Here is a 16,215-nt window from a genome sequence, read left to right on the forward strand (position 1 = left end):
CTGCATGGTCCATGGAATTATATAAACATGTCCATATACCAAGGGCATATAGCACTGGGAATTTAATTCTTATTTTCTACAATGTTACTGATATCACTGATGACCTAGTTTTCCCTGACAGAAAAATAATTTGTCCATAACTTGAGGTGTTGTGCCTGAATTATTCTTTTACATAACAAAGTCATTCCTTATGTTTCCATATAAGAAGGATACAAATACAAAATAAATAAACAAATGTAAGACACTTATGCATTATGGGGAAGAAGAGTATATATGAGTATGTTAGGTCAATTATTAATCTCTGTTTCTACCTCAATAACTTAGGAGAAATGAGAGTAACTGAGGAATCTGTGGCAAACCAATTTTTTTTATGAGTGGCATTTTCAGGGTCTTCTAACTATAATTTTTAAACATAAATGAAATATGTTCTAGTTTAAATTGTGACATGAAGTGGTACTAAAATTAAAAGATGCTATACCAGTGGCAATGGCCAAAACTCCTAACTTTTGCTCCCTATAGTTGTTAATGGTAGAGAATAGCAAAATGAAAATACATATTAAAATGTAAAATGCTTAAAAATTAAAGACTTTAAAAAAGAATATTAGAAGACATACTGAATGCTAAAATATTATTTGAAATATTTCCTTTATTTTACATTTCTACAATTTTCAGTAACTTCCTAATTTATTCTTCTGTCTTCATCTACCACATTATAATTTACTGTCAGTATAACCACCAATATAATTTTTAATGTGTTTTCAAGTAGAACAAAATTGTTAAACATGCTATTGGTGTCACTCAATGGAAAGTTTTCACATCGAGTTCAGTCAAGTTACTCTTTTTGATGTTTGGACTTACTAATGGAGATGTTGGCAGGAAACTCCACTTGTGTACAATACATTACAATATTATGAATAAGCAAGAGCAGCACTTGCTGTGGCTCTTGGTTAATATATTTTTAGTATGCTCCACTTACATTTTAAAATAATGAAAATGTTTCTTAAATAAAATGACAACATTATGTTGTTATGAGTCATAAATGCTAATAGTGCTTAGTGACTTGAAAGAATATTTTTGCAAGTCCACAATGTAAACATTTTGCATATTCAAAGTTACATAAGCACAAGAATTATAAATTAATTAGGAAAGATAATATTTGTATTACACAAAGGCTTCATAAGATCAATTTGAAAAATTATTTTTAGTGTTATACTCTAATGAAGTATAACGATTCAAATTCTTTAAATGGTATATGGGGAATAACTGCAAGGTTTAACAGGATTAGGAGGTTTGCTTTATAAGGAATGGTTTCAGGAAACAAACATGTTTTAAGAAAAATATGATGAGCATATTAAATCATGAAAAGGAAAATTTAGGTGAAATGTAAAAAAAATAAAGAAAAAATTAGTTAAACATTTCCACAAAAAGAAATTCAAGTGAAATAGAAAAAAATATCTAAAAGGGAATAAGATGTTCTGGTCAATGTTTAGTACATTGCAAAAAAATCTAAAAAATATTACAAGTTCCCATTGTGTATGTTTATAAAAATTTATATTTATTTTTCAAAAGATTTTCTGTCACTTTTACTGTAGGAATTACATAAACTACAACAGCTTTAAATTTGTAATTATATAAAATGAAAAAAACATAAAAAATAATATTAATTGTTGAAGAAGAAACATTTAATTGACTCACGGGTCCACAGGCTGTACAGGAAGCATGAATAGAAGGCCTCAGTAAACCTAGAATCACTGTGGAAGTTAAAGGGAAAGCAAGCATGCCTTATCCTACTAAAGCAAGTGAGAGTTAGAGGGGTGGGGGGAAGTGTCGTATGCTTTTAAACCATCAGATCTTACAGGAACTTACTCACTGTCACAATAACAGCCTGGGAGAAATCCACCCCCATGATCCAATCACCTCCCACTAGGTCCCTTGCCATCAGTGGGAACTACAATTCGAAATGAGATTTAAGTGGGGACACAAAGCCTAACCACATTATTTCACCCCAGCTCCTATAAAATCTCACATCTTTCTCATATTTCAAAATTCAATTATGCCTTCCCAACAGTCCCCCAAAGTCATAACTCATTCCAGCATTGATCCAAAAGTTTAAGTCCAAAGTCTCATCTGAGACAAGGTAAATCCCCTTAGCCTATGTGCCTGTAATATCAAAGACACATTAGTTACTTCCAAGATACAATCAAAGTGTAAGCACTAGGTAAATGTTCCTATTCCAAGTGGGAGGAATTGGCCAAATCAAAAGGGCTACAGGTCACATGGAGGGCAGTCATTAAATTTTAAAGCTCCAAAATAATCTCCTATGACTCTGTATCTCACATCCAGGGCACACTGATACAAGGGGTGGACTCTCAAGGCCTTGAGTAGCTCTGCCTCTGTGGCTCTGCAGGATACCAATCCTGTGGCTGCTTTCATGAGCTAGTGTTGAATAGTGCAGCTTTTCCAGACACATGGTGCAAGCTACTGGTGGATCTCTCCTTCTGGCATCTGGAGGATGGCGGCACTCTTCTCACAGCTACACTATGCAGTGCCCCAGTGGGGTCTCTGTATGGGGGCTCCAACCCCACATTTACCCTCTGCACTGTCCTAGAAGAGGTTCTCCATGAGAGCTTCACCTCTGTAGCAGACTTCTGCCTAGACATACAGGCCTTTCCACATATCCTCTGAAATCTAGGCAGAGATTCTGTGCACATGCAGGCCCAACACCACGTGGAAGCTGCCAAGACTTGGGGCTTACACTCTCTAAAGCCACGGCTCAAGCTGTACCTTGGTCCCTTTAGCCATGTCTGTAGTTGGAGCAGCCAGGATGCAGGGTGCCATGTCCCAAGGCTGCACAGAGCAGCTGAGCCCTTAGCCTGGCCCAAAAAACATTTTTTTTGTTCTCTCCTAGGCCTCTGGGCTGTGATAGGAGGGGCTGATATGAAGGTCTTTGAAATGTCCTAAAGGTATTTTCTCCATTGTCTTGGCTATTAACAATTGGCTCTCTTTACCTATGTAAATTTCTAAAGTAGGCTTAAATTTCTCCCCAGAAAATTGTTTGTTTTTTTTTCTTTTTTACCACATGACTAGGCTCCCAATGTTCCAAACTTTTATGCTCTGCTTCTCTTTTAAATATAAGTTCCAGGTTCAGATAATCTCTTCATTCACACATATGAGTGTATATTTTATAAACAATCTGGTCACAGCCAGGTGGCTCATGCCTATAATCCCAGCACTTTGGGAGTCTGAGGCCTGTGGATCAATGAGGTCAGGAGTTCAAGATCAGCTTAGCCAACATGGTGAAACCCCGTCTCTACTAAAAATACAAAAAAAAAAAAAAAACAAAACAAAAATAGCTGGGTGTGGTGGTGAGCACCTGTAATACCAGTTACTTGGGAGGCTGAGGCAGGAGAATTGCTTGAATCTGGGAGGTGGAGGTTGCAATGAGCTGAGATCATACCACTACACTCCAGCCTGGGTGACAGAGTGTGAATCCATCTAAAAAAAAAAAAAGAAAAAGAAAAGAAAAAAAAAAAAAAGAAACAATCCAGTCACATCTTTAATGCTTTGCCACTTAAAATTTCTAACACCCTAAATTATCTTTCTCAAGTTCAAAGTTCCACAGAACTCTAGAGCAGGGCCAAAATGCCACCAGTCTTTTTAGCTAAACATTGCAAGAGTGACCTTTACACCTGTTCCCAATATGTTCCTCATCTCTATTTGAGACCACCTCAGCCTGGACTTCATTGTCTATATCACTATCAGCATTTTGAAAAAAAATTGTTCAACAAGTCTCCAGGAAGTGCCAAACTTTCCCACTCTTTCTGTCTTCTTCTGAGCCCTCCAAACTGTTCCAAACTCTGCCCATGACCAAGCTCCAAAGTTGCTTCCACGTTTCAGGTATATTTATAGCAGTATACCACTCTTGGTACCAATTTTCTGTATTAGTCCTTTCTCACACAGCTATATAAAATTACCTGAGACTAGGTAATTTATGAAAAAAAAAAAAAAAAAACAGTTTAATTGACTCACAGTTCATCAGGCTATACAGGAAGTATGGTTGAGAGATCTCAGGAAACTTACAATCATGGTGGAAGGTGAAGGGGAAGCAAACATGTCTTACCATGGCAGAGTAAGAGAGAGAGAGAGAGGAGAAGGGGAAAGTTCCACACACTTTTAAACCATTAGATCCTATGAGAACTTATTCACTATCACAAGAACAGCAAGCGGGAACTCTGCTGCCATGGTCCAGTCACCGCCCACCAGGTCTCTCCCCAAACAATGAGAATTACAATTTGCAGTGACATTGGGTGGGGACACAGAGCCAAACCATATCACTGACATACCTACAGTGAACTCATTTTCAACAAAGATGCCAAAAACATACACTGGGAAAAAGACCATCTCTTAAATAACTGGGACTGGGAAAACTGAATATACATCATCAGAAGAATGAAACTAGACCCCTATCTCTCATTATACACAAAAATCCAATCAAAATGGATTAAAGATTTAAATCTAAGACCTCCAACTATGAAACTGCCACAAGAAAACTTTGGGGAAAATCTCCAAAATATTGGTCTGGGCAAAAATTTATTTTCAGCAATACCTCACAAGCATAGACAACCAAAGCAAAAATGGCCAAAGGGGATCACATCAAGTTAAAAAGCTTTGCACAGTAAATGTTACAATCAACAGTGAAGAGACAGCCTGCAGAATGGAAGAAGATATTTGCAAACTACCCATCTGACAAAGGATTAATAACCAGAATATATAGGTAGCTCAAACCACTCTACAGGAAAAAATCTAATAATTATATTAAAAATGTGCAAAAACTTGAATAGGTATTTCTCAGAAGACATACAAATGGCAGACAGGTATATGAAAAGGTGTTCAACATCATTGAACATCAGAGAAATGCAAATCAAAACTAAAATGAGATATCATCTCACCCCAGTTAAAATAGCTTATATCCAAAAGACAGGCAATAACAAATGCTGGCAAGAATGTGGAGAAAAGTGAACCTTCGTTTCCTATTAGTAGGATATAAATTATTAAATAGTACAACCACTAAGGAGAACAGTTTGGAGGTTCCTGAAAAACCTAAAAATTACAGCCAGTCACAGGAGTAGTTCCACAGATATATTAATTCTATCTATTACTATTTTCATATCTATGTATATCTATATCTCTTTATATATCTATATCTATCTTTCTATATATTGATTATTTCCATAGATATATTAATGACTACCAGTTAGAGTCAAACTGCATCCTGGAAAAGTATAGATTTTGGTATATAAATCATATCTGGAAACTCATAAAATATTAGCCATATAATATCATCTCAGACATTCTTTAATATTACAATAATGTGACTCTGCATTTCATACATATATATGGGAATATCTAATTTAGTGTTGATGGAGCAACACTAAATTTATACTTTATACTTTTAAAAAATTTTACTTTATACTTTCTCTTATTATTTCTTCATTAATGGAAGTAACATGAGTTATATAATTTATTTTTGAAACAAATTTAAATTTTAAAACATATTTTGCTGTCTATTTCTAAGTCTAATGTTTCATTTTGGTGAGACAACATAATCTGAATAATGTTGATCAATGTGAAATTCATTGAGGTTTACTTTGTGGACTAGATTATGTAAATGTTTGGCACTTTCTGGGTGTGCTAAGGAAAAATGTTTACTGTGCTCTTTGGATATAAAATTTCTCTCTAAATATGTTAGTTTAATTAATTGTAATATATGAGTATTTGACCACATTAATTGTCATTAATGTTTATAAAGTTTCCAGCTATATTTGTCATTTGTTTTGCCCCATAATTCCATCATTTGTTGCTTTCTATATTTTGAGTCTATATTGTTAAGAGTATATAGATTTATAAGGTATTTATATTCTCTTGATCTTTGTTCCTTAACAGCATTTATCATTTTATATTTTTCTACTATAAACATATCATTAGCCTTTTCTGTATCTTTATTTTAAATATGAGGAGATACACTTTGGGGTGTATTGTTAATTTATCTTAACATATGTGTGTTTACGTGGTAATAATCAATTTGTATCTATATTGTACTTCTTGCTGTTGGGGAATTTTTTCACATCATATTTTGTATTTACCATTTTAATCATTTTTTTTGGCTTTTCCTTTCCTATCTCGAATAAAATAATTATGTTTATCCTTTGATGTATCTATTATTCACTGCAGTCTTTATTCAGAATTGTCAGACCACATCAGTTCTACCTTTATAGCAAGGATGATTCTATCAGCAGAAAGTTGATAATGGTACTGAGCTCCTAAAGTTAGTAGAATTTCACTGAAACTAAATTATCATTCATTCTCCCAACTTGACTTAGTTATCTATGCAAATTATTAAAAGACATTTTTATTATTAGTCCTTTATGTGCCATAACAATGTTCTCAATTCTAACTGCTCATTAAAGTCACATTGGTGCTTTTAAACATAACTGATAACCAGGATGCACCCCAAACCAATTAAATCAGAATGTCTGGGGATGGCCTATTGGCATTTGTATTTTGTAAAACTTCGAAGGTAGTTTTAATGTGTAGTCAAATGTTGAGAACCACAGGTCTAATCAAAAGCAAGTAAAGAATGCAGAATAGTTCTGATCTCAATTTTGTGATATTTTTCACTTATGTTTATTTCATCTCATAATTCCAACATGTGTTGCTTTATATATTTTGAGTCTATATTTTTAGAAGTGTATATATATTTATGATATTTATATTCTCTTTATTTCTGTTCCTTAACAGCATTTATCATTTTATATTTTTCTACTATAAACATATCTGTTGTTAAATTATTTTGAGCCTATTTTAGTTTATATGTCTTATATATTTCAATGTCTTTACTGTTATCATGTTTCATAATATTTAATGTATCTTACACAGTTCTATTATAATGGTATTCATGATCTGCATGCATCTGAAAATGAATAGGAAATATGGTCAGTAGGCATATGTATATACCATGGGGGAAAAAGGCAAAGTAAATGCTTTATAATTGCAAGTACATTCACAAAGAATGTTTTATATTTATCACTCCCAGGAATTACCAACACAACAACTAGCTCATAATAGAAATTAATAAAGTATTTGTCAAGTAAATAAATCCCCACAAGTAGCCATATTTAAAATGTGTTTGCCTATTCAGTCTGTTTCCATGTTCTTTCCTTTCCCATATACCCAGTCTTGTGTTATATTTGAGAAAAGAAATTATTAAATACTTGAATACAAAATACTAATGCCAAGATTTACTGAATGTTTACTGGTGCCCGTTAATGCTCTCATTATAATATAAAGATTAAGTTATTTAATCATTGCAATAGTACGCACTGTTATTGTGAAAAAGGTTAATCTACTTTCCCAATGCCACATAGGTGGTAAGAGGAAGTGCCAGCATTTAAATTTAGACAGTTCACGGCCTTTGACTTTAGGCACTACCCTAACCACCACCTTATAAATATTTTAATAGCATATCAAATGTTTATTCATTCAAAATCTTGACTCCAATATCTAATTTTATTTGTATTTGTGTTTATTTATTTTGAGGCAGGGTCTAATTCTGTTGCCCAGTGTGGAGTGCCATGGTGTGATCACAGCTCACTGAAGCTTTGAATTCCTGGACCCAAAAGATCCTCCCACCTCAGCCTTCCTTTCAAGAAGCATCACACTAGGTCTCTTTGCTTTGTTTTTGGAAAGATGGGGTTTTACCATGTTGCCTAGGCTGGTCTAAAGTGATCCTTCCACCTCAAACTTCCAAATTGTTGGGATTACAGGAATGAGCCGCTGTGCCTGGCCCAATTTTAGTTGTATTAATACCTTACCTCTAAATCATCTTCTGACTATAAAAGTTTGTAAGATTTTCCATCCTGCTTCAAGATACTGATTTATCAATTTATATTTTTATTTGTTTCAAGATATTTAAACAGCAGCAATTAAAACTGAGTTAAGGACATTGCTGACTTCCTCCACATCCGTACTCTTCCTTGCCATGTAAATCCAAAAGCAGGAGAGCTATTTATGCTGATTAAAGAACAGTCTATACAAGCATGATCTTGAATGTACTGAGGTTGTGAGAAAGCTGTAGGTCATAGAATATAAGGTGTCAAAATGTGAACCATACTCTAGAGACTCTAGAGTTAGCCTCTGCAGTCCAATTCTGGCACCCCAGTTGGTTTTGTGGCCTTGAAGAATGTGTTTCTATTCCATCCAATTCAGCTTTCTTAGCTGTATGGTGGGGGGTAGTAATTTCACTGATTGCATAGAGCTTTTGTTAGAGTTAACAAACCAGTATACACAATGAAGTTAGAACAGTACCTAAAAATCAGCATGCATTGCTCAATTATTTGTTATTCTTCTTAAGACATGTATCCTTTGGGCTCTTCTTTAATAGATAGTTAAGTTAATAGCCTTTTCATTTAACTGAGTGTTGGTGCTTGAAAACAATGTCGTGTGTTTTCACATGGGCCATTCCCCAATCCTGCTTTACCATCTACTCCATCATCACAAAACTCAATAGAATTCATGTGTGAGTGAATGAATACACGCTTATCATTGTGCTTGGCCCCTTATTACTTATTTTACTCTTAAATATGTCTAATTTTTACCTCCTGACAATTTTAGAAAAAAGAAGGGAAACATTCTGCTATCAAATAAAAGAATGGGGCGTGGGGTTACCATCTTTTCAGTTATGAATTAAAGAATTGAACTGACTTTATTCTGTGATTTAGGACAGAAATGCTCTGGAACAATGGTATGACAGGACAGTAGAAATAAAGCAAAACTTCCATTTATTATTTAACTTCCTTCTACTGTGAAATAGGTTAAGGTTCCTTATTATTTGGAGATAAATCTCTAGAGGGCGGCTGAACTTAAAAGAAGCATTGCTTTGATTTGTTACAAAAGTGAATGTTCCTAATACAATATTAAAAATTACCTAGCCAGACATTGGATGATTCTTTACAAGCTGGTGGTAATAGTGAGAGATCAACTTTATCCTGGTTCATTTCAGTTTCTCCCATTTTTTTCTAAAGTCATACAGTTCATATCTCTCTCAAGAAGCCCTAGCTTGAGGCAAGATCCTAAGGGCAATCAGATGATAATTTCAGCCTCTAATCCTACTCTTTAAGTAATTCTATTTCATAAAGAAATTTAAGTTATTCCCATAGGCACCGGGTGTAATAAAAATGTGTATGTTATAGATTAGGCTGTAGGGAGGATGGCTTATAACAAAGAACCATTGAGCAGGAGTTTATGACTTACAGTGGATTTTTTAAATTGGAATCACAAACTTTTATTGACAAAATGTCTTTTAGAAAAAGCATTTTATTTCAGAGTTATCAGTGATATGCTCTGTAAAAACGTATTGATTATTTGTATGACATGCCTCCAGTTTTGTTTTCAAATGATTTTAATAAAATATCTGTTATATGTGTGTATTTCTCCTGAAATAATCATAATATGCTTGAGTGCTGATAATGTAATGCTTCTGCCCAAGTTTTATTGTAAGAAATTCCCCAAGCAAATCCATTTAATCATTTATTCAGTCAGTCAGTCAGTCAGTCAGTCAGTCAGTCAGTCAGTCAGTCAATTATTGAGTAACTTCTATATGCCAGGTAGATACTGACTGCTGGGATTCAATATGGATCAGAAACAGACATGTTTTGTGCTCTATTAGAACTAGGTGTGGAGAAAGATATTGAACAAATACTGGAACAAACAAGAATACATTTGCAAGAGAAAATTATTTTAAAAAGAGAGAAACATAGAACTCAGAAAGTATAAAATAAATACAGCATTTCCTCCTTATCCACAGCTTCACTTTCTGTGGTTTCAGTTACATCAGGTCTACTGTGGCCTAAATATATAAACAGAAATCCCAGAAATAATTCATAAGTTTTAAATTACATGGTGTTCTGAGTAGCATGATGAAATCTTATGTTAGCCTTTTCTGTCCCATGGGAACATGACTCATCCCTTTGTCAAGTGTAGCCACGTCGTCTGTGCTAATTGCCTGATAGTCACTTAGCAGCCATCTTGGTTATCAGATTAAAATCAAAACAAAAGAAAACAAAACAAAAAACATTGTGTGCATAAAGTTTGGTACTCTCAGAGGTTTCAGGCATCCATTGTGGGGGGTCTAGGGACTATTCCTTGAAAAAAAAGGGGGGACTACTTTATATATCCCAAACCCAAAAGTCATTTAAAACTTTTCCAAGGGATTATAAGAAGTCTTGAATTGGCCGGGGCGGTGGCTCACGCCTATAATCCCAGCACTTTGGAGGGCGGAGGAGGGCAAATCACGAGGTCAGGAGTTTGAGAGCAGCTTGGCCAACATAGTGAAACCCCATCTCTACTAAAAATACAAAAAATTAGCCGGGCATGGTGGTGGGCGCCTGTAATCCCAGCTACTTGGGAGGCGGAGGCAAGAGAATCACTTGAAGCTGGGAGGCAGAGGCTGCAGTGAGCCCAGATCGCACCACTGCACTCCAGCCAGGGTGACAGTGCGAGACTCCATCTAAAAATAAAAAGAAAAAAAAGAAAAAAAGAATTCTTGGATCAAAAAGAAAAAACGTCTAGTCATATTTGTTAACCATCTTAATCTAAAATTAAGAATGTTCTATGGTAAATCTATGGAAGATTATTATTATATTTCTGAAAAGCACTTACCATGATAGATTAATTAACAGTCTATTTTTACTCATCTGTAAGATATATTCAATATCTCCCTATATGTATATCTATAAAACTAATATATATATATCTATAAAACTTAAGCTGATCTTATTTTTTAACTTTTTATGGATACATAATAGTTGTAATAATGCTGATTTTATTATTGATTTGACTAGGTTTAGCCATCTCATAAATTAAAAGCCTAAGATTAGAGAGCTAAGTATATTTGAAAATACCAAAGGTCACTACTATTTCATAAATAATTATGGTAGATTAAAAGACTTTACAGAAATTTATAAGGTTTCTTTCCTAATCAATATTAACAGAAATTGCAAAATCAATTTTGACTACTCCCACATGTGACAACACAGATACAAGCCGCTATATCTACTGGCTCTGGAAAGTTGACTGCAAACTATAAATACATAAATGAATAAATAAGAAGACAAACAATTACAAGATAACCCAAAATAGTTGGTTTTTTAAAAAGTATACATAATTTTACGAGTTATTTTTTTAATAGAGTGAAAATACTTGCTTTCAATATAAAATTGTAGGATCAGTTTTTAGAATTAAAAAATAAGAGACTTTTCACATATGCTGTAACTTTTGCAAACTAAAATCTTGGAAACATATTTTGATGATAAAGATACTGATTTTGGCTAACTGTATAGTTTTTAGAAAAATCTCTCAAAAATTATTCAAAGATGAGACCACAATATATTATATTATTTTTATTTAAATAATTGATTACTACATTCAAAAATATTATTCATAAATATGTGGTTTTTTTAATGTGGTTTAGATCACACCCATAGTAGTTTGCACTAAGTTTGCCTCTAATTCATTTGAGGCATATTTTGCCAGTGTTAAAATCACCTGTCTCTTTGAACTAGCTATAGAGAAATGACTTATATCTCTAGAAATAAAAACATGCTGTATTTCTCTGTGTATCTTCATAATTTTACAAAAATAGTAATACTGTTAACATTTATTGAGCAATTCTTAAGTTTTAAGTATGCACTTATTTTAATTTATATGTAGTAAATTATCTAAACTCCAAAATAAACATAGGCAATAGATATCATTTTAATCCTAATTTTAAAATGAACAAATTGAAGAACAAGAAGTTTAAGTAATTTGCTTAAGACCACGCATATCATAATGGTGGAGTAAGTGTTTGCACGAAAAGGTCATGGATCCAGAGTCTGCACTTTCACATACTGAGTGTCTCATTTTCTGTATTGGTCTAATTAAATTGCAATAATTATTTTCAATACCTTAGGGAGCATGTACACACAAGTTTTTACTGATAAACACTAAATTTATATGATTAAGAAAAAAGTAATGTAATTTATACTTACAGATTTTTAGACCATAATTGGCAACTGTCTATCCAACAAAACGTATGTTATCATAATCAATCTAGGTTTATAATATTTCTTCAAAGCATTTACAATATTATTGTGACCACTAAAAGATTAAGAATATTTTAATAGTGAACATTATTATTTCTATTTTATGCTTCAATTTTAAATGTATATCTAAATACTTTGACTTTTAGATGAAGTGAATGCAAACCAATCTGTCAAAGATTTAAAAAGTCCTAATTGTCTGTTTTTCTAACACGGCTAAAATAATCTAGGGATTGTCAAACACAGCATTATCAATGCTAAAGCTGAAGGACTGAAGTTGTTACTTGTCATTGGCCTTAATTGATTTAATAAAAACATTTTTAATTAAAAACATATATTTTTTAAAAAGCTTTCAGTTAAAAAAAGAAAAAAAAAAAGCTTTGGATTAAGCAATTGAGACAGATATATGTGGCTGGGCATGGTGGTTCATGCCTGTAGTCTCAGAACTTTGGGAAGCCAAGATGGGTAGATTGCTTGAGCCCAGGAGTTTGAGACCAGCCTAGAAAATGGTGAGACACCATCTCTAAAAAACACAAAAATGAACCAGGTATGATAGTGTGTGCCTGTAGTTCCACCTATTCCAGAGACTGAGGTAGGAGGATTATCTCAGCCTGGGAAGACCGAGGCTGCAGTGAGCTGTGATTACGCCACTGCACTGTAGTCTGGGTGACAGAGGGAGACCCTGTCTTGGAAACAACAACAACAACAACAACAACAACAAAAAAAAAAAAAAAAAAAAAAAAAGAAAATAAAGGAAGAGAGAAAAAGAAAGCTATATATGATTCAGATAAATCCCACATAAAATTTTTTTAAAAACGAGTAGGGCATATAAAATGTGGACACAAATAATGCTATATAATTATAAAGGAAAAGTGGAATAAAAAATATAAACACTGATATATTAATATATATTCATATATACATCAGTTCATTTTTAAATTTAAGCATTCTCCTGCAAACAAATATATCAGTATAGTATGAACCAACAAATTTGTTATTTTCTTTTTAATTGTGGTAAGTTGTAAATTTTACTTTATGTTAAATAAAGTAAAACGATGCTGTACATAAAAGTAAAATAGATCAACATATTAAAATAGATCATAAGGTATGTATTGATTATGCTATTTAACAGGACACTATTAAAGAATGTATGAGGGATAATAAGATTTAAAATACATTCCCCTTGGTACGTTTTCACGTTACTTACCTCAAATACCTTCTTGCCTTCATGCCATTCCATTTCACAAGGTGAAATTTCAAACGTATTTCATAGCCTCAAATGTCACACTGTCATTTTAATTACGACCCTCTCTCTGACACATTTTACTTTCATGTTTCGTATTCCCTTCTGTATACATGTGAGAAATAGACCCCAGAGTGACCCTCAACAATTCTTACTTCCTGTATTTATGCTTTGAATAATCTCCTCTTTTGCATGTTTTAAGGACCCTGTGACTTGTTCTGACCAATGGAATATGACAAAAATGATTTGCTGTCACCCCCGTTTTATTTATGCCATATAAACAAGCTAGAGCTAGAGATTCTACTTGTGGGTGTGAGGAAGTAAACAGCCACATTGAAGAAGCCCCTGAGCCAAGAAACAACAAAGTCCGTGGTACTTGGTTAAGCAGCTGTAAGAAAATGAGTTCTGTTAACAACCTAAATGAATTTAGAAGCAGATTCTTTCCCAGTTGAGCCTCTAGAGGAGAATCCAGCCTGCCTAGCACATTGACTGCAGCCTTATGAAATCCTCAGCAGAGGATTCACCTAAGTCATGCCTGTAGTCCTATCCCCACTGAAACTGCAAGACAGTATATACATGTACATTAGTTAAGAGAGTAAGTTTTTGGTAATTTGGTGTACGGCAATTACAAGTATATATATTATCCATACCACTTTTTTGGTCACTCAATTATCTGTCTAATTATGTTTGTTTCTACAGTGTGAGCTGCCTCTAAGTTTGCTTATTATTCCACTGTTTAGAAGAAGAATAAAAAATTCCTGCACATTTGTTTATGTTGAATTTGTTTTATTACGAACACACATACATGAGTTATTTCTTAATTATTTTTGTAACATAGTGTGTATTCAAATATGTTAACTGCACAAAAGAATAAATAAATGTGTTATTTATTACTTCCATTACAATGATGAGGAAATCAAGGCCTGAAAATATTACATGGCTTTTTAATGGCAAAACCAGGTTATGAACTAATTATCTTGTATTAAACCTGTTTTTCTTCTGCTACAAATAAGATATAGAGTCTTATGTATTTCTGTCATAGGATTATTATGTTGTATATTAAGTGAAATAAAATAGATAATATGCTTAAATAGGTGCCTAATGTACAGGAGGATCTTAATAAGTTCCCAATATTTTTCATTATACTTGAACTTTGAGAAAGCTTAATACTCAAATTTGTACTCAATTATAGCAATCATGTCATCCTACAACTAGAAAATGTTTATCATTTTTCTCCTTTTAAATTACGTTTGTTTCACTTTCACAGATATATTTTAATAATCCTGTTTTACAGTTTTAATATCACAAATGTCTTATTTTATTTAAATAGGGTTTTAAATACACACACACTGTGTATTTATATGTTGTAATATAGAACTTTACTCATCCGTATACATTTTGAAGAAAACATCTTTTCTTTATCTACCAGACATTTAGAAAATTTAAATCCTTCTAACTAATTCAAGTCTATCGAATGGTTCATTAAATTTTAACTTCTACATGACAAAGAACAGAAATATTGGTTTTCTGCTTTCTCAAATGTTTACTTTCAACAGAAACTGAATCGTTTTTCTCTTGCTGGACTTGTCATTTCAAACTCCCAACAATTCTGACAGGTTCAACCCATTGAGAATGGAATGTCTATAAAGGTAAGACACAAATAGAAGGCTGAGAATTGCTTTTTTTAGTTGCTATAATGAGACACCACCTGGGATGTAATAAATTTTGTACATTATGAGAGAAATCTTGTTGCATTGTTTGAGTTATACAGTGACATTTTAAATTAATGAATAATTCTCATGTCATTGCCTTTGTATATAAACTCTCCCAGATATTAGTTTCTACGTCATATTTCTATATGGGATAAACCTCTTTCCAGCAAACCTTTTTGCTTACCCCAACATTTCAGTTCTGGGAAAGACTAAAATACCAATTATTCTTATCTCTGAGTCGTGTTAGGAATTATAAGCAATCATAAATTGCCACAGAATGCGTATTCAAACACTATGTTTGTGTATTTTTCACTGAGGAAGAGAGAATTTCTGAATGATATTTCCTTCTACCACTGATATTCACTATTACCCTGAAACGGAATTTCTAGGTATGTGTTACTTTTTTAAAAACCATATGACTCACCAGCTGTATTACTTAGCTATTATTGCATAACAACCATCCCAAAACTTAAGACAGAAAAACCCAGATATTATTGTCATGGATCATTTGGGCACATCTGCTGATAAGAGTTTGGTCGTTTAAAGTTAGGCTTACTCTTGCATCTGCTATCAGCTGTGGGTTTCAGTGAAAGTTGCCTGGTCTAGGACAGTCACCCTCAAGTGGTTCTCAGTTGTCTGGCTGTGAGGTAGAGCAGACTAGCCTGGACTTATATGCCTAGTAACTGTGAGATCCAAGAGAAAATTAGAAGAGCACAAGCCCTCTGAAAATAAAAAGTAATAAAGAGTACATTATTACTTTGTATGCATTTTATTGAACAAAGAAAGCTATATAGTCAGTTTTTATTGAATAGGTGAGTAAACAGATCCTAATTCCTGGTACTTCCAGTTCCTGAAGAATAACCTTGCAAAGAATGCAGATACAGGGGTGGGTGAAGATTTATAGTCATTTTTGCAAGTAGTACGCCACAACGACTTTCTACGAATTTCACTAAATGTTCTAGCTTTAGGTTTCAAGAAAAATTTTAGTCTCACTACATTTTGTGTTGAAAGCTCAATGCTGTGCCAAAATGAACTTAACATCCTGCCTCTATATACAGACTGAATGTTGGAAGAAGACAGAAAAAAAAAGATACGAGCTATTCCAGATGACCGCTATTACTCT

This window comes from Rhinopithecus roxellana, chromosome 2 (assembly GCF_007565055.1).
Source record: "Rhinopithecus roxellana isolate Shanxi Qingling chromosome 2, ASM756505v1, whole genome shotgun sequence".
Taxonomy (NCBI): domain Eukaryota; kingdom Metazoa; phylum Chordata; class Mammalia; order Primates; family Cercopithecidae; genus Rhinopithecus; species Rhinopithecus roxellana.